Source organism: Drosophila tropicalis, unplaced genomic scaffold (genome assembly GCF_018151085.1).
Source record: "Drosophila tropicalis isolate 14030-0801.00 unplaced genomic scaffold, ASM1815108v1 contig_859, whole genome shotgun sequence".
In the NCBI taxonomy this organism is placed as follows: domain Eukaryota; kingdom Metazoa; phylum Arthropoda; class Insecta; order Diptera; family Drosophilidae; genus Drosophila; species Drosophila tropicalis.
This window is the reverse complement of record NW_027173353.1, coordinates 3,756,412-3,776,432: the sequence shown is the minus strand read 5'-3', so window position 1 is coordinate 3,776,432 and position 20,021 is coordinate 3,756,412. Positions and strand designations below refer to the sequence as shown.

The 20,021-nt window shown below is 36.6% G+C and overlaps 1 protein-coding gene and 1 non-coding gene across 2 annotated transcripts in view; one reads left to right on the top strand and one right to left on the bottom strand.

Annotated features, from left to right (window-relative positions):
- The window catches only part of qin, a 64,759-nt gene that overhangs the window by 12,685 nt on the left and 32,053 nt on the right, over window positions 1–20,021 (top strand). The window lies entirely within an intron of this gene.
- TRNAP-UGG (transfer RNA proline (anticodon UGG)) lies at window positions 19,830–19,901 on the bottom strand. The gene has a single exon. It is a non-coding gene; the product is annotated as a tRNA-Pro (tRNA).

Sequence of the window (20,021 nt, the reverse complement as noted above, 5' to 3'; positions counted from 1 at the left end):
ATTTGAAATTTAGTTTTCCCATAAATTGTATTGTTCTAATCATTGTTTTGTTGTTGACCTTTGAGGCGTATATAATTGCAGCTGCATTCTCCTCCAAAATCAAAAAATACCATTGTTAATAGAAAAAAAAAGGTTTGAATTGACAGGTGTTTCCCCTTCTGTATAAAACAAATAACATTTAACCGCCATCAATAAATCCCGGCCCACAATCGAATCTTGACCATAACATTTGTACAAGTTGCAACTCAATTCGTTAACATAGTCGGTTACTCATGTCAAAGTATCTCTCTCTCCCCCGTCGACGTCTCATTGGCTTTTACAAATTTTATTTTGTTAAATGGGAAAAATATTTAACTTTTTTGTTAGTGGCTTGCAACGTTTTCCGTTTGTCAATTGCGCCAGGCACAAGGCCTGGCCAGAAGCAAAGAAAAAAGTGAATGGTTTCTGGTGGTGATGGTGTTGGGTTTGGGTTTTTAGTTTTCCTATCGTTTTTGGCATACAACAACTGTCGCAATCTGGCACTGTGTCAGGCATTATAAGCACTTAGACCTGGTGACGTTTCGCTTCAAAACCGCCCATTAAATAAACATAGACCAGGCCTGGCTTGGCCGAGTAATCAAACTGCGTTCATCAAAGTCACACAAAGTCCTCAGACGTACATGTTTGGTAATTGCTGCCACAAAAACGTTGTTTTTTTCAGAATTAGTTGCCAAAAAGTCACATAAAGTAAAAAGAGAGCGTTTAGCTCAAGACCACCAAGAAGACGGCTAATATACATCAAATTGATGGATGGAATGACCAGCTAGCCAGCCAACCGCAGCATGGCTAACTGATGCATCTTTTTGGCCTTATCGACCTAATTGCATACGCTAATATTATGCAGCTTTTTCGCTTTTAGCCTCTTTGGCTGCACTTTCTGGCTGAAGTTTTCCATCTACGTTTCGCTCATTAAGCGATATCAAGACATTATTATGGTCATGCATTTCACGGCCAGATTGCTGCGAAAGAGACTCCTCAACTGTAAACAGCATTTCGGAAGAAAATTTGAATAAATTTGATAAGTGTTTTGGCTTGTTTGTTTAACTTCCTAATGTCTATATTCCGTCTAAACGGTTTTGTCTACCATTGTAGCGTGTATTTTTTTGAAATATGCTTCCTTCTATTGGTTATTTATAAGTTTTTTCCCTTCGGCTATTTCTTGTTTAAGATTTAATCTTGAGTAACTTGCGAAATTACTGTCATTCCTTTCATGGAAAAAGAGCATATGACTCACTTTTTTGTTTCTCACTGATTTTTCTTAACTCCTTGCTTTTTTTCTGGCTGCCGTTTTTAACCCAAACGCTTGACCTCTTGATAAAAATGTGGCAGCTACCATGGGGCTATATGTGGAGCACGATTTGTGTGGCCCAAGGCAATAGCGGCGACCGCGACCGGGATCGGGTCTAGCGCGATGACTTACGACAATCACCAAATGTCCAAATATTAATTTATTGAGTGTGGCAACAATTGAAATCGAATGGGGCCGTCCAATCGATCGGCAAGGAATAACCTCTCTGAGATTATAATTTTATTATTAAAGCTTTTCCGCAACAATAAAACCATAAAATCCCATTATCCATCCATCCCCAACTGTTGGATGTTTGCCATTGAAAAATGATTACGCAAATTAAATGTAATTTGTTTAATTTTGCTTTTGCATTGTTTTCGCATGCAAAGTAAAAGCCAGACCAAAAGACACAGACACAGCCAACAAAGTAAATGCGCGGCTTAAAAGTGATTTTTATCATTCGAAAGCTCAGCCAAGCCAAACAAATTTTAGTATAATTCACTTACAGCAGCCACTTAAAAAATATACAAAACAAAAAAGGTAAAATGAGGAAAAATGACGAACAGAAAAAAAATAAACGAGAATTGCATAAATTAGACTACGAAACGACTTCTCAATTCGTTTTATAGCGGCTCCGATCGATTTGCGGCACCACAGAAATCGATCGATCGAGAGAGATATCGATTTTAGCCAGGCAAGGTCGACCAGCTGCCTGCCCTGCTAAATGTGGATTGTACTGACCAACAATATGTCCAATATGCGCCATCGATTCACAGAGTTAGTTCTCTCTATACCAAAATGACAGTCACTACGATGATTTGTGGCGGTGGCGTTCCAAGTTTCTGTTACTCTACTGCTGCTGTTTAATAAAGAACATGCATTCAATTGAAAGCGGAAATTGGTTGGTTGGGTCAAAGCCACAACCTCGACTTGAACATCAGCTTGTCATTTGGATCAAAGCAACCTAAATGGGCCAATTAATCCACAAAAATTTGAGAATTAATCGTTGGCTTTTGGTAGTAGCACTTATTCTCTTGTTAGAATTAATCTTTGTGGCCAATTGTTTATTTGTTTTGTTTAGTCGTGTGTTGTATGAAACAACTACAAACCGTTTGTTAATTAGTTAGTTAGTTCCGTCATTGTCACGTTTTCCAGCAATTGGACTACTACCACTGGGCAGGGCTTCTGGCTAATGGGCATCATATGAAACTACTCGTATAATTGGCAAAAAATTAAGCCATTTGAGAATGTTCAAATCAGTGGCACGAACTAGTAAAACGAATGGTAAATATAACTGACTGTGATTAATGTAACGGCAAAAACAGAGCCATAAAGATAGTTTAATAGCTGGTTTACCAACTAGTTTTCTTCAAAATGGTTACTAAGAAATCGATTTTGAATAGACATTATAACGCAGCGAACTAATAGTTTTTGAAATACAAATCCATTCTAAATTTTGGTATCTGAAAGTCCTTTAATTGGAAGCTTAAGAAGCAAACGTTTTGGGTAGGTGATTTAAACCTTCTTTGTAACTCTCTCCATTTAAAATTCTTCACAATATGGATCAATTCATTGTTCTTGTTCAAATGCTTTAGGAGCTGCTTGTACCATTCATACTCAGTTTTTTATTACCAATTTTACTATCCGAAAATGTGAATCGAGGTTCTACTATTGACCAATTCTATGATTATTACGTATAATAATTGGTTTGGCAACATCCTCAATTAATATTTCAATAGTTCAACTTCCCAACTTCATCGAAAAGTAAACAAATATTAATCCATTTAATATTTATCTTAATGAAGCGCGAACTTTCTTTATGGTTTAGTTAAAAGAAACTAATGTAATGCTTTGTCTATCTTTATCTAAGTGCTAGTCATGGCTATAAAAAGGAAGTAATTAATAAAACAACATGTAATTTGCATTCCCTTTGTGCAATTAGTTATTATTATAATATTTTGTATTAATCTTTACAAATTGTTGGAGAACCTTTTGCCTGCCAGTCTGTGTAATTACCGCCAAGTCAGTTGGGTCAAGGTATGACCACGGGTCAAGTTGACCCTGTTCACTTTTCGCTTGCCTCCAAATAGACAATGGAATAAATATATAACTACATTTTGTTTTTCCTTCTGCTTTATGACCATAGAAGGCAATTTCCTAAGCAGCTCAAAGTCAGTTGTAGTAGAGAAATAAAAACGAAAAAAACTCGAAATATTTAAACGTGTTGACAATTTTGGGTAGCAGAAAAAAATGCGAACGACACGAGTTCAGTAAAAAACGCGGACAATTTTAATTAATTACAGTTGCATTTTATGTGCTGTTGTTTCGCATTTAATTTATAACATTTTAAACCCCTCATTGGCACCCACTAAAATTCATTGTATTAGAAATCGTTGTCTTGGCCAATAGTTAATTGTTTAGATTGTGATTAGATTGGATATTGGCTCATGCCCAAAAAAAAGAACAAACATGAAAATACCTATAAAAAAAAACCCCCCAACAATCCAAATTAATAGACTTTTAACTTAATTGGCATGCTGCCACAAGGTGTCAACTAACTTGTTTTGCATGCTGTTGACAGTGCTAACATTTGGTTTTGGTTTCTATGTATGTAAGTAAGTGTTTTTGCCCATAAGGATACACATTCGTCTCGGCTAGAAGGCATACTTACATATGTATTCCTCCTACAAACTGTTCTGTATTTAAATTTACTTTTGCCCTAAAAGCCACATTAAATTGGTAATAGATTATATAACTAACTAATCAGAAAATATATCTTAAGTTGGCAAGCATTTTAAACGACATTTTTAATGTCTTTCGATGATCTGTTAGAAGCTTTTTGAGGCTTAACAATTATAGATCTTTTGTTTCTGGTTGTATTTATAGAATACTAGTCTCCGTCCAATATACTCCTATAGGTTTTTATTTTCTTCAGTTACACAATTCACATCTATTAACAATCATGCATTAATAATTAGTATAATCTCCAAAATGTTGACCTTCAACTTAAACAATTAGCAAGCATTTTGCTTAGTTTTTGTTTTGTGTAGTTTTTTATTTTTTGATAAATATGTGTTTAGGTTTTTGCGTTTATCTTAATTGTTGTTGGTTAATTTATGTAAATGTTTACAACTCCATGCTTTCCATTCCATTCAATTCCATTAATAATATGGTACCGTTTCTGTTTTACCCCTTTTGTTATGATGGGAAGCAGACATTGTGTGTAGAGAGTAACCTTAAGGTCAATGTGTTTTATAGACCGGAGGCGGATTAAAATTTGACTTGGCTGGCTTGGCTTTTGCTTTTTAGCCACAATTAAGTTAATGAAGATCGATCATCATCATCAGTGGGATATCTAGCTTATGTTTGTTTAAATATATATAAAACAAATATTGCACATTAATTTAGAGAAAAGTAGATATAAATTAATCGTATGAGAAAACTCAACCTTGAAAACCAATTAACCTGAATTAGTTGTATAATAACAAATGTGATTGATTTTAATCAATTTTTTTTAAACTAATGAACTGCTTGTTGGCACTACATTAAAATTATAACATTTTCTCCTGAAATCCTTAGGTTTTAGGTTTAGAAATCGATTGGTAAATTAAAACTAATTTGTAAAATATGAACATTTCAAGGAATCATTGTAGCATTTATCTTTCAAATACCATAATAATTGGTAAAGCACTTCACATAGCTTCAGTCGGTGGCTTTGAATCAGTTGATGACCATTGTGATTTCATTTTACAAGAAACCAATTAAATGTTGTCTTTCCACCATCACTAACCAGTCTTGAAAATCATCTTTGTTGTATCGCATCGCTGATGATGTGATTAGTTATTATGCCATTCATTTTGCAATAAGTGCAAAAAAAATTGCAATTATTTGTCATTTATGCAATCAATTTGTGTGCATCCATGACAACATGGCAAACCCGCCCCTGGCCTCTGGCCATAACTGAACTATTGGTGGCCCCCTGTTCGGCCCATAGATATTAGTTGGCTTTAATCCAAATTATTTCATCTATGCAATGGAAGTTGGTAGGGGATTGCATTTTATTTATAAACTTTTTCCTAGATTATTATCAATTTTTGTTTTGTAAATTTATAAAAGCACGTGCAACAACTTTCACCTGTATAAGAGGAGGCCAGAAATATATGTATATAATGGTAATTAGACCATTAATTTAAACAAATGCACATACACACAGACAAAAACAAAAACACTTCTAGTCAAGACAAGTGAAGTCAGCCTGCCAACAATGCCCAATTATGTCACGCTGTCTATCATCTCGATTGTTGTAAGGTAGCCAAAATATTCATATATATGTACATACATACACTCATGATGAATATAATAGGTACACCCTTTAAAATTTAATTTAAATTAGCACAACTTTTTTTCTATTACCTTAATCACCAAAATTTAAATGCACATTTCTTTATTGTACATTTGTGTATTCTTTACCTTAATTTGGAAATGAAAAGTTATTTTATTCAAAAGTTACAACAAAAATATGAAATTTCAGAATTTCGTGCTTGATGAAAATAATAGGTACACTTTAATTGACTAAGTCATATTTAATTTTTTTTGTTTTCAAATCACTGAAAATCTATTTTTGTTTCATTATCTGATTAATATGGAATGTATCCACCTTAATTTTACCGTTACTTTTCCCATCCGATTGGGGATACTCTTAATCAAAGCTTGGCAGGACTCTATCGAAATCTTCTTCGACGCACTCCCACAATTGTCGATTGTTGGCACTTTTTTCTGTTCGAGACTGATCCTATAGCTCACCCCACAAGTTATCGATGAGATTCAGATCACGAGACTAACTGGGTCAAGAGAAAACCACTCCTAACCTAGGAAATCCGGACACTTTCGAGTCCTTGAGAGCCATTGGATCCGAAATGGACAATGATATTAATGTTTTTCCAATTAGGATATGACTACAAATGGCTAATCTATCAGTTCGTATCGCAAGAAGGGTTCCTTTGATGCGAACCAAAGATTTGATCATGTAGCAAAGATTTCTTAACGACTACTTCACATGGGCAGCATCTGAAGTTCAAAAAAACCGGCTTAATATCCTTCTTAGCAACGAAACTAAAATTTATCTTTTCGGAAATGACTGTTCCTAACATTTAAGGCGCCCTATAACCAAAAACTTTGATCACCGCTACAGTGGTGCATGGTGTTAAAAATATTATAGTGTGGGGTTGTTTGTCTTGGTCAGAACACTATCCAATATTCCTAATATCTGACATGATGGGAGCAGCTGACTATAGGGATGTCCTGGAAAATATTATGCTAGCATATTTAGAGAAAAAAAAGTCCCTGTGGTGGGTTTATCAACAGGATAACGACGTAAAACACACCTCAAAAATTTTAAAAACTTGGTTAGAGGTCAATATAGTGGTCGCTCTTACCTAGCCCACTTAGTCTCCGGATCTGAATCTCATCGATAACTTGTGGGGTGAGCTATAGGATCAGTCTCGAACAGAAAAAAGTGGCAACAACCGACAATTGTGGGAGTGCGTCGAAGAAAACTTCGATAGAGTCCTGCCAAGCTTTGATTAAGAGTATTCCCAGTCGGATGAGAAAAGTAACGGTAAAATTAAGGTGGATACATTCCATATTAATCAGATAATGAAACAAAAATAGATTTTCAGTGATTTCAAAACCAAAAAAAAAAAAATAAAACTTAGTCAATTAAAGTGTACCTATTATTTTCATCAAGCACGAAATTCTGAAATTTCTTATTTTTTGTTGTAACTTTTGAATAAAATAATTTTTCTTTTCCAAATTATGGTAAACAATACACAAATGTTCAATAAACAAATGTGCATTTAAATTTTGGTGATTAAGGTAAAAGAAAAAAAGTTGTGCTAATTTAAAGTCAAAAAAATTAATTTTAAGGGGTGTACCTATTATATTCATCATGAGTGTATATATACAAGACTTTGTAACTTATGTGCACTATGCACATTCCCGTCACCCCTTCCGAATGTCCCATAAAAGTTACGCACGAGTCATTTCTTAGAGTGTGTTTGGCTTAATCACAATGGCTTGCCGCTTACCAAATACGGCGTTTTGTTTTCCATCCAACCCATCACCACCCCCTTCCCTTTATTCAGTGCCCTGCTCGTCGTTATTTTAATAACTATCTTTGTGGTGTTGCCTTTGGTGATGACAAGTAAAGAGAGACGAAACAAAAACAACAACCAAAATAAAACTGTCTCATGTGTTGACATTTTTCTTTTAAACTTTATTTGGCCAACGGCTTCATGTTTGCGCGGTTGCCAAAAATGCGTGTAATAGCTGGAGATACAAAATATTCACACAGTTTTACACCTCAGCACCAAAGCAACAATAACAACAACAACAACAGCAAACTCATGCAATAAGTATGAATTTTTCCATTTTTCCATTTTTGTTTTGTTTTTTAGCCCAGTTTTTTGTTGGTAGGTTGCTGCTGCTTGTTTAGTTTGGATTATTATTATTGTTGTTGTTGTTGTTGTTGCTGGTGAGGTAATGCCTTGAAATGATGGAATCTTGACATGGAATCTTAAGACTTGCATTAAATCATGTTCAGCTTATGATATCAGATGCCACAAAACAAGAGCAGACTCTCTTCACTTAAGTTTTTAATTAGTTTCTACAAATTTAAACTAAGAAATTGGATTTAGTTTCTTATTTATCGCATTTCATGCATTCTCTCTAGATTTTGTCTAATCCTCATATTCTATGCAATTCTATCAAATGTCTATCTTTGAATGTCAAATTTCTGGATTCCATTTCAAAGTATTTATTTTGAGTCGAAAAACATGCATTAATTGAAGAGTTCTTTCTTTGGTATCAACAATTATCATCTTCATGGATTCTAGCTATTATTTTGAACGATTTTTAAAAACTATCCTAAATAGCCTACATTTGACCTGGACAGATTATGATGTATAAAAGAAATTGCCTACAATTAAGATGAGAAATATTATGACTTCTGAACTTCATTAGCGAATGTAATTTATGTTATTATTTCTGTTATATTCACTTTTCCCCTGAAATTTTACCAACAGAAAAAAGGAAAAGTCTGGAGTCAGCGAAGCGAGATTTTTTCTTTTCTATCAGAGTTGTTGTTGTGTTGATTATTTTTATGTAATTTGTTTGTTTGTTTTATTTGCTTGTGGATCTATCACACCTGAAATTCATTTGGTTGTCTAATTAGTGAGCACAACAAATGAGTTTTGAATATGCCAACTGTGACTGAACTTTCAAATATCAACCAAAAAACCGCCCCACCTTTTTGTTTGACTAATTTACCGACATTAAAATACTTATAAAATACGAAGATATAAATGTTAATGCTATTCAAGAATGTTTGTTGTTAATGACCGGCAGTTTATTAAGTATCAATTTAGTTTTGGCACCGGTTTTTTTAACCAAAAAATTATATATTTATCTACAATTTTTTTGGGTATAACAAAAACCCCCGCATTTTTTCTGTAGAGAAGTTCCTGCTTCTCTTTCTCTGGCCAAGGCAATAAAAAAGAAAAAGCCAAAAACACTTGATCAGCAAATTGTAGCGTCAAAACATTGTGTAAATTTGCCAAAGGCCTTAAAGCAATCAATGGGTGAAAAGTGGAAAGACGAAAATTGTATTGTACAAGAAATGCAAATGAAAATCCAGTCAATTCAAATGAAAGCAAACGTGGGCAGTGAAAATGTTGCAACATGGTGTGGACGGACATACGGGACGGGACCTCTCTTGCCATCGCGTAATTGTGAAATTTGCCTAGAGGATTAACCGGTCGCTGGTCAGAGAGGCTCAGTTCCAATTGCCGCACAATTTTTTTCTGTTATTTCTCTTCGCTACAATTAAATTTAATGGAAAAAGTGGCCACAAATCGCGGCCAGTCAGCCAGGAAGTAAACAAATTTTAAGCAAATGAGGAAAAGTCGGATAAAATACACACACACCAACACAAAACCCCAAGCGCGCGCATTCAAACTTGAACTTGAAAAGCTGACTGGCTGGCCGGCTAAGTGCCGCCGCTTAACTGTCCAATAATTGAAAGCAAAATTGTTCACTCATATGCGTAAAAGTTGTTGTGCAACTCCTCGTATCCACCATATTTTACATGGGATGTTGCAACACACACACAAACACACACACTCACCCCACTCACTCTCGATGAGATTGTTGCAGATCCTGTTTAGCTTTTTGGTCAAGGCACCGCTACCAAATTGAAAATGCTGACAATTAATTGGGTTAAAATGCTTTTAGGGCTCCAAAGTACGTCATGTCATGGTTCAATTGGCCAAGGCAACAGAGAGAGAGAGAGGGGGTCTATCTGTATAACTAAAGCTCTTCTTGGCGGCGGGCGGTGTCGTTTATATATTCAAGAGAGACTACTGTCCGCCTGTCCCCATGAAAGTGGAACGAACGTGCATTTCGATTGCTGCTGCTGCCACTTTTGCTTTCTATCATTTAAACATCTTATTATATCAATTATCCAATTGCTAATAAAGTCCACGTACGAATTGCTGCCTTTGTAACTGTTGCTGCTGCTGACCCGCCGCCGAATCAGTGAAATGTGAAATGAGAAACGAGAAACTCGCGTTGAAATCATTTCAAAGTCATTGACACAGGCATCAGCAGCAGCATTACCAAGAGTCGTCGTTTTCGTTGCCGGCGTCGGTGGCAACGGAAATGTCTGTTTCTCTATGGTTTAATTTTGGTTTTTTCCTGAAATTTTACTTTTCTTTTCTTTCTGTTTTTTTTCTGCAGCCAGCCAGCCAGCCGGCCTTATGGTGTTAATCGTCCGCCCTCTCCATTAATCTCACTCTCTGTCCGAATATTTTCCGCCAAATGTATATTTTAATGGTGCGATTTATGTACTTTTAAATGTTTGAACCAAACTTCTCCTTTCCTCTCAATGAGAGAAATAATACTCGTGGCAGTCATTTCATATCAATTTGGTATCTCTGTGCAACATAACCATTATTCACAATTCGTCTGCATGAGTTGCACTTATTACTTTTCATTTTGGTTGTTGTTTTTTTTTTTTCTTTCGTTTTACTTTACAGAAAGTTGACAACTGAAAATTATTACGTAAAGTGTGCAAATGTATATTTTCCTAGGTCTCCTCTATGGTAATTACTAATTAGCCAACTTGAACTTCAACGTGTTTAGAGGTTTATCTTTATAATGAATGTAATTATGTATACAATGAATGCATTTAGGATGTGCTTAGTATTAGCATAAGCTTCTGCTGAAATTGAAAGTTGCTTTTGTAGTTTAGCTCAAGTTTTCACTTACAATTTGTCGTCATTGTTATTAGGTACTCGCAAGGGTAAAAGAGACCATTCCCCCCATTACAGTTGTAAAACTTGAAAAAATTCAACGACCTTCGAATTAAATTTTAGTCTATATTTTTATAGGATTTAAGGATGAATTTTAGCCATGTTAACATAAGCTTCGCTAACTGATTATAGCTGAAAGTTATTTATTTTAGAACTTAGTTCATTTGTAGAAAACGTATAATTTTTGGGCATCAATGGGAATTTTTCCGCAAGGACCGATCCATCCACCAGATGGACGTTTACAGGGCGGAGCCTTCGTTGTGGTTATGGGAGCACTTGTTGTTGTGGTATAGTACTCTGTTGTGGTGGTTGGGTACTCCCAACCAGAACCGCCGGAGGTTTGTGCCATAACACAACTGCTTATTACGGCAAATAGAAGAACAACGATTGCAAAGGTCTTCATTCTGAACAACTTAAACTTTAACTAATAATTTCTAACCACAGTTCGATGATTTTTATACGACTCTTGGGTTTATTGAAACAGATGTTTCATATATGTATTATATTTACTTGAGATGTTGATGCCAGGTGGAGCATTTGAATTAATATTTGTTTAATAGAAATGTTATTTAAATATATGTATTTAGTTAAAAGAAATAATATTGATAAATAAAATGCGCAACATAAGTTTAGTTTTTTGCTACATCTTCCCACGAGTTTTTCATGCTGACAAGTGTAGATTTCATCTGGTCCTCGAACTGTTTTCCATCATCAAATGAAATGCTTTGCACACAAAATGGAGCACGTTTACGAATATCTGGAATTCATCTATCCATTTAACCAAACTAAAGTCCCCCACTGGGCTAGATGACGATGATGATGATGAGGATGTAGGCAGGCAGCGGCGCGTTGTAATTCACCGTCATGTAGTAGACAGACCAAACGTTATGGCTGCCTTGTCCATCCTCCACCTTCACCTGCCGTAGATAAGACCTCAAACATCCAGTTAAGTTGGGGTTCGAGATGTAACAACAGCAGGACACAGTCAGTCAGTCGATGCTCAGATAATCTATTTGCATAGAAATATAAACGCAACTCTTTGCTCACGTATTTGGGATTTCAATCGCTGAAAAGGTATTTAAACTTCATTTTCATATTGTGATGACAATTGCTGGGAACCGCAACAAGGGGGAAGGCCCACTGAACATTTGGAATTGCATTACCAGACGCCGGGGGTCGAACTGATTGACTGACTGACTGAGCAAGTGAGTGGTCATTGATTCACATTTTAACTTGCGGAGGAGGCAAATCAGTTAACGCGGCTATTTGATTTTGGGATTGCATAATTTCTAGTGGAATACGCATTGAAATCTAAACGACGGCATTTTGTGGTCTACAGAGAGTTTAGATACCGAGCAACGACCTTGCTCTCGTTCAGACACCTAACTAACGTAAAACTGGTTACAGTTGGCTAAGATAAAACGAGTAATTTTATTTTTTTGTGTGATAGATTTGTACTTACCAAATGCCAATGGCAATAACCAGCAGCTGCAACTTTTCATCGGCTTCCACATAATGATCTCGTTTTCCGTTTTTTAGTCTATCGAAACTGGAAATATATATTTCCATCCACCCACCCTCTAAGAAAGGGTATTCCTATTTTGATCAGATATGAATCAGATCAGATCACTAGAACCATATTTGTTAAAATGCTGAAAATGTTGAAACATTAATCAGTAAATGGCAATTTTATTTCTTATTTATATTTATTCTTGTCAATGACCAAATGAAGAATGTCATTCGATTTGCATAGAAAGCAATAAAATGATATATAAAAGTTCGATTTTGTTCATTTGGCATAAATTATCTCATCAACAACGGGGCAATAGAACTGTTGAAGGAGGAGAACACATCAACATTCTATTTTCTCATTATGATGTGTCTATTTGAACATCTGAACAAACTAATCAATGACTAAACCCCAAAGTATTATCTATTGGCCAAATTGGACGTTTGTCTTTAAGAAAAATGAAAGTAAGCGCGAAAGTGTATTTATTCTATACAGGTGAAATCTGAAATCTATGAACTTAATACCATGAATTGTGTGACAACCCTAAAATATTTGCATAAAAACAAAACTTGAGTTTTTCGCTAAATGTTTAAATAAAAGACTTCAGTTTGTTGTTGTTGTTGTTGCTGTTGTTTTTGTGGTAATGTTTTCTCAATCATCATCAATTCTATGCTCATCTGATGATAGCTCGCTTCAGCCATAACAAAGAAAATTGGTATATAAATCTAAACTGATTTGAAAGGGTCATTTGTTTTGTATGGCATCTTTTAGGTTTCTGGGGCTTTTTTTTTTTGGGTTGGGTCACAACTTTTAGTTTTTATTTGTTCTACATTTAAATGTGAACATAAATTTTTATAGTGACTTTTTTTCACTTTGTTTGTTTTGTTTTTTCTTTAAGAATATAAAAATATTTTTTTTTTTGGCTTTACGGAAAAACTTTCACATGTCAAAATATATTTAGTTATATTATGTTTGTGGCAAAAGCTGTAACATCAGCCGGGCGACGGGCAGGCGGTCAGGCCTAGGGGGAAATTTTTGTATTAACTATTTGTTATTAATTGTTTTTTATATATTTTTTCACGCGTTTTGTCTTTACTGAAAATGATTTGACGTATTTTTTTTATGACTTGTTAATGCAAATTACTATAAACACTAACCGAAAAATAAAAGTAACTCGATCCGTTGCGATAACGCTTTTTTGTTCGACCGTTATCTCGTTTGGTGATGAGCACGCGCGAAAAGAAAACCCGTGGGTTGTCTCTTGTGTCGTTCACACGGTAGTTCGGTCGGTCGCTCGATCTGCTCCACAAAGCGCATGCGCGACGGCGTTCAAATTGAAACTGAGCCGCAATGGTCGCGTGTTTGTTTATTTGAACGAATGTGCACTGCTTGCCGCAGCATTTTGTGCACTGCTTGCCAGTTGTTGCTCTCTCTCAATCTTTGTAACACTCTCATGGTTTACTCTTGGCTGTTGCTCAGCTGTTTGTTGTGGCCAAATAAGCGTGCTGCTGCTGCTGCTTCCATCCGGCAACTGGCCAACTCTCTTGATGATGACGCAGACCAAGCTAATGGTGGGGCAGGGAAACTGGCCACAACAACAAGATCGTTTCAGTCTGTCTATGTTGCCTTAGGTCAGGTTTATTTAGTGTGGGGGATTTTCATAGTTTTTTTTGTTTATCTACTGCTTCTGCTTTTGCTTTGCTTCAACCAACTACTGTTTCTTCTGTGGGTCTTGTAATGAAGCCATCAGCGGACAATTACCTTGTCTGGGCTTCTTATTAAATTTAAATTGTCCGCTCATGACACGATCCCATTTGTCTAGAGCTAGTTCTTATTTGCCATTAACCACTTGGCATTTCTATTTACCTTTCACTGCTACTTAATTTCACCTTTGCACTTTCTACTTAATAAATAAACCACAAAATTTAATCAGCTCTGCTTCCCACATCAATATTTTATATTTTTCCAAAATTAAATTTCTACTATAACACGCAATTGTATTTTGGGTCTGCGAATAAGAAAAAGTATTGTTGGCTATATACTATGTATATATTGGTTTTATATGCCAAAACCTAAATCAGAGAATGTAAAGTTCGTCGACCATCTCGGTTTTCTTTATCATGCAAGAGTTTCAAATCGATTTGCAGTCTTCCAATTATGAATGGACTTGGATTTTAATTAAAATTGATTTATAAGTCAGAGGGTGAAACTGTTTTTGCAACACGCACACACACACACACACCTGTTCCATTGACTCTATCCTTGTCTACAATCCATTCTCCATTTTATAATGGATATCGTCGTATAATTTTCCCAAAGAAATTTACATAATTTCCCAGTTTTTCAAGTTCAAAAACTTGAAAATTTATCAGAGGCGCAATATTTAAGTTTAATTGCATGAATAAAAATACAATAGAAATGGATAAATTATAAAATGATCAAACACGAAGCAAATGAAAGTAAGGTGGCAAATGTCGAAGCCTTTTCAATTGTGGTGGGATAAAAAGTGTTTATGAGGTGGTCGAGTTACAAATGGAGGCAACAACAACATTGCTACTTAAATATTATGATGGCTTTTTAAGTGCGCCCCACCATTTCAATCGATCCTTTGCGAATGCTCCACACGCGTCCGCATTGTCTGTCTGAATTGACTGTGTTGGCCCCAGGCGGTCATGAACTGAACTACTCATCCCCCTCCACCGCCTCTCGCCTTCCGAACTGGCAACGAATTGCATTTACCTTCCTCCTTTCCCATTCTTCTGGAGGCTCTGGGTAAGTTGGTAGGGGCAAACACGTGCCAATATTTCCAGCAATTTTTCGTTGTTTAGAAAGTGCCCACAGCAACGGCGGCGGGTCTGGTTCGTTCATATGGTTTCATGGATGAGTGGGCGGGTTTGTTGTTGGTTGGGTTACTTGTTTAGTTTGATAAAAACCGATTACTAAATTCAATTTAGTCACAAAAGCACAAACGACAACACCTTTGTGGGATTTTCAATTATAATGCCCAGCCAAAGAAATATGTCAGGACATGTTCCTTTTTTTTCCTTTTCTCTTTTCACTCTACAAATAGAATGAAGCAAAGGCAAATGCAAAGTGCCAAAGGCGGCAAGAGCATAAAAAAAGAGCACAAACCATGAAAAGGAAAGCCATAAAAAAGGGAGCTCCTCCTGCTCTGCTCTCGGTCGACAAGCGGGCGGAGCGGGGCAGTAAAAGCAAAAACCAAACCAACCAGCGAAACGCCGCGCTTAAATGATTTTGAATTGTGGGCAAACATTGGCGACATGGCGGATCCGGACTTGGATGTGGACCTGGATGCGGACATGGATGTAGATGTAGATGCGGGCGCCACCAACACGGACACGGGTTGATGTTGTCAACATTGTAGCTGCGGTGGCTGTTGGCAAAATGTTGTGGGTGCCGACTGCGGTTTGTTGTGTGCTGATGTCGTCCGTCGGTGCAGGGGCAAAGGAAAACTAGTGCAAGGCAAAGAGAGCGAGAGCACAAGTCGCAAAATCACGCGCCCCCCACCAATGAATGCCAAATGCAATTGAATGGAACTTGGTCAGGAAGCGTGAGCAAAAAGCCGAGAGTGAGAAATGTCGAATGTTTTTGTAGCTGCTGCGATTGCTGCTGGACCCAAATCTCCTTACCTTTATTTTTTCTCTCTTGTACACTTTGTTTTCTCTCGCCTATGTCTGACTTTGTGGGATCTGAATGCTTGTTTTCTATACTCTATGCCGTAGGAAATATTCATGAAATTTTCGAAAATGTTCAATTATTTCTCAAAATGAGTTTTAGTCTCCATTTAATAATCTTAATGAACCATGATCTGTAAACCTTTTACAAGATTGAACCCTGATATTACCATATTGTGGATAAAATTGACTTGTTCATGAATTGTAAGGGTAACTAAAGTTTCTTATAATTTATCATGATACCCTCTGTAGTTGCTTTTCATTTTTTGTTTAGTTTTCAATTGCCGCATTTGTTGGTTGGCAACAAAAGGGGCCAGCATCGGCGGAAATCTATATACCTATATATATATACCACCTACATATATTTTTTCAGGCAAAAATCAATTGGCATTTCAAATTGTACGCCTTTGAGTTTCCTTTTATTTTTTTTTGTTGCGTTTCAATTCGATTTGTTTGAGTTTTGTATAATTGAAAAGTGGCCAACAACCAACCAACGAACCTCAACCTCAACTAAAAGGTCGAGTATTGGTAACAGAGGTTAAGGTAACAGGTGATGGGCGGCTGACGAAGCAAAAATGAAACGTAAACAGAAAACATAAGACTATTTGTATTTAGGTCTTTAGCATTAAGGCAAATAGAGTCATACAATTAATGCAACTGCCAATGCTTGCCTGCCTTCTGTCATTTATGTAGTCCTTTTCGGCCTGTGGCCACTCTCCGGTGTACTTATGTGTGCCAAAGCAAACACTAAAACGTTTCCTTTATTGGACACGCCTCCGATGTCTGCTTCCTGCTAGGCATATGGCCCATCTTAAGTCCATTAAAAATATCATTTGGCAACCTCCACCAACATCAACCATATTGTTGTTTGACCTGATCTCTGGGACAGCTTGCTGGGCATCCATGTCCATGGGCAGTTTGTTTTGTTTGCTGCATAAATAATTTTAGAGTAAATTAATTTATTCGTTGACATGTGTCCTGCGTTTATTGCAAAATTGCATTGTCATTATGCAAATGCACTTTACCTTGCCAGCCTTTGTCTCTGCCACTTCAACACTCTTTGGGATTGCCTCGTTTTTCTGCCATCATGATTTATTTGTTTATACACACGAATTATTTACACTTAATTTGACAATGCGTGTAATAATAGCTTAGCTATAGGTATTAGTAGTAGTATGTGGTTAGCTAGGAGGTGTACACTGTACAGTAAACATTAGAAAACGGAACGAAACCTTCATTTATCATATTTAAATGGTTTGACTGGTTTAATTAATTGAAGCTTTGTATAAATTCCAACAAATCTCATCAAATAAGAACATTATTGCTGAAAGCAATCCCTTTCTATTCATTGTCTATCTATCCGTCTATCTTTTATGCGGATTGTTGTCAAAAATTTGCAAATGTAGAGTGCAATTTGTTTTAAATGGTGATCGATAAACAATTTCCAGTTCATTCCCTTCTGAAATTAATTATTATTTTTACTTTCAAAGTAAGTTATAAGTAATTATTTAACGCACTTACTAGTGACCAAGTAACCGACTTTTTACGCCATCTAGTATTACATCCATTCGGCTTCACATAACACATTTCCCTCACCCGCAACAACATTGCACAAATTACCTCATTACTAACAAATAAAGCAGAGAGAAAGAGAGAGAGAGAGACTTAGAGGGAGCGAGTTAAATGCAAAAGCCTAATATGAACACGATTTTCTTTATGAATGAAAAAATGCATTTTACATTTGAATTGCGTGACGGCTGATGACTATGCCGCCGCCGCATGCATTCCTTCTCATATTTCAGCGACTAGTAGAGATAGTCAGACTAGTCAGAGCCCTAACTAATCCCAGTTGTGCCGCAATCCATCACGTTGTAAATTGAAATGAAGGCATTGATAGGCAAATTAGCTGCACTTTCGTAACCCGTAACAATTACAATTGCAGATGGGCAAAAAATTAACCGCCCTCCTATGGCAATACTTATCATCAATTGGTAGACCACCCGCTACCTTCCTTCCCCATTGATCCTTTCACCAATGTATCGATGGCCATTCATTTTTTTTTTTTTTTGAATGGAAATGAATGTCATTCACTTGGAATTGCCAAGAGCCAATTTAATCGGGACTACACTACTTGCAGTGGTTCGTTGGTTTGTTGGCTCATTAAAAGTGTTTCCATTGCACTTTGCTGCTGCTAGGTAGGTAGAGGCCACCAATCGAAAGTCATTAACAGGTGAACCACACCTGATTTGTTACTGCCATTTTGTAGCTGCCTGATCGTGATTTGTAAAGTGCATTGCGATTGATTTCTATTCCCCACGTAAGACATGAAGCTTAAGCAGAAAAATAAATGAGAAAAATATTACACATACGCCACAGTTAACATGAAATATTTAATATTTTTTTCCTGCTAGTTGGCAATTTATCAAAATGTTTTTTCGGCTTTTTTTTTTGTGGCAAGTGGAGCAACAACTCAACTCTCAAAATTCGAAAAGAAAAAATGCATGCAAAGTAGTAACAGACAAGAGAACGGATACAGCAATGCAATTAGAGATGAACTTAACTGTAAAGAAGCTGATTACGTATACGACCCGTGGACCAAATGTGATCATTAAGTAAAGTAAATCTATTTAATATTCTTAAATAACAAATATTAAGCAATAAATGGAATAAGTTTATTCCATCTCTATAATCCTAATGAGAGATCTTCCATATTTGGATATTCCAGTGCTTCTCTTTCTGTTTTTACCTTAATCAATTCTTTCATTTCGCGATGGATCATATTTAGTTTCCATCACTAATATCCAGTTTTTTGAAATTTTAAATTGACACAACTTACCTGTCGCCGACTGACTTGGCCACAAGTTGGTTCAGCTTCACGTGTGCAAATACTGTCAAAAATCAAGCTGCTGCTGCTGCGTTCCAAGCTGACAAATGCTGCTGATTGTTTTGTTGTTGTTGCTGATGTCTTGGCCATTGGCCGATGGTGTAGCACTTGCAGCTGCCGATCCTGTGCTCTGTGCTCTGTCGCTTGATGCTTCGAAGGCCATCGATCGGCCAATCTCTAATCTGTCAAATGAAAATCTTAACGAAATTATTTGTTAAAGCTGCCTGCATAGTGAAAGTAGATATGCGTTTTGCATTGATGCAGCATTTTTGATTTGGTTATGTGATAACCATGCGAAGAGTTATTACAAAATGTTGGTGGCTCAATTCTTTATTAAAATTATTTATATGCTTGTTAACACCACAACCATCCCATACAAAAGAAGAGAAATGCATTCAAAGAAAAAGAGGCAAGTTGGAATAGATGGTAAATATTACATCACAATCATAATAATCCACCGTGTCTTTGAGATCGTTGAGGTTTGTGCTGCAAGCAACTGGTCGAATGATTGTAAGAGGCAGCAGCCGAGCAGCGAACTGCGAATAGACTGTCATTCCCCCAAAATCAGCCGCCGCTGCATAGTCAAACTTTTCATTGTTCAATTTTCCAATTGTCGGCGATAAAACTAATACAAACACTGACTTATCGCCAACTCAATCGTGGCCATAGAGAGCTAGTTCCAAACAAGTTGCATGCATGCATGCAGACTTTAGTCGGATCACTCCATTGTATGGCTGATACTCACTCCCCGTGTTTCGTCCCGTTTCGTTTACCAACTAACCGGCAGCTGCTACAAAACGACGACCACCAAATCAAACGCCTGCCATCTCTTGGCTTGGCCCGGCCAGTCTGTCTAGCTGGCTGCCTGTCCCGTCCATTCATTTGCCAAAATGCTTTTCATATCAACAATTTTCAATCGCTCGGTATTTCGGTTAGTTTGTTTAATTAACTTACCATAACCGGACCAACAAATGTGTAAAAATGTTTGGGGGCCCCCACCCCAAAAACAAAAAAGAGCAAAGCAGATGAAAAATATTCGTAAACCGGGCTCAACCGGGATTTGAACCCGGGACCTCTCGCACCCAAAGCGAGAATCATACCCCTAGACCATTGAGCCTCATGCATTTCGGCCACGCTAACGTTAATTTTGTGTCAGGCCTTTACGCTGCTATGCTTTTGGCCAAAAGCATCTCTGCACAATGGGATAAATGATAAATATTATGTTAAAGTATTATGC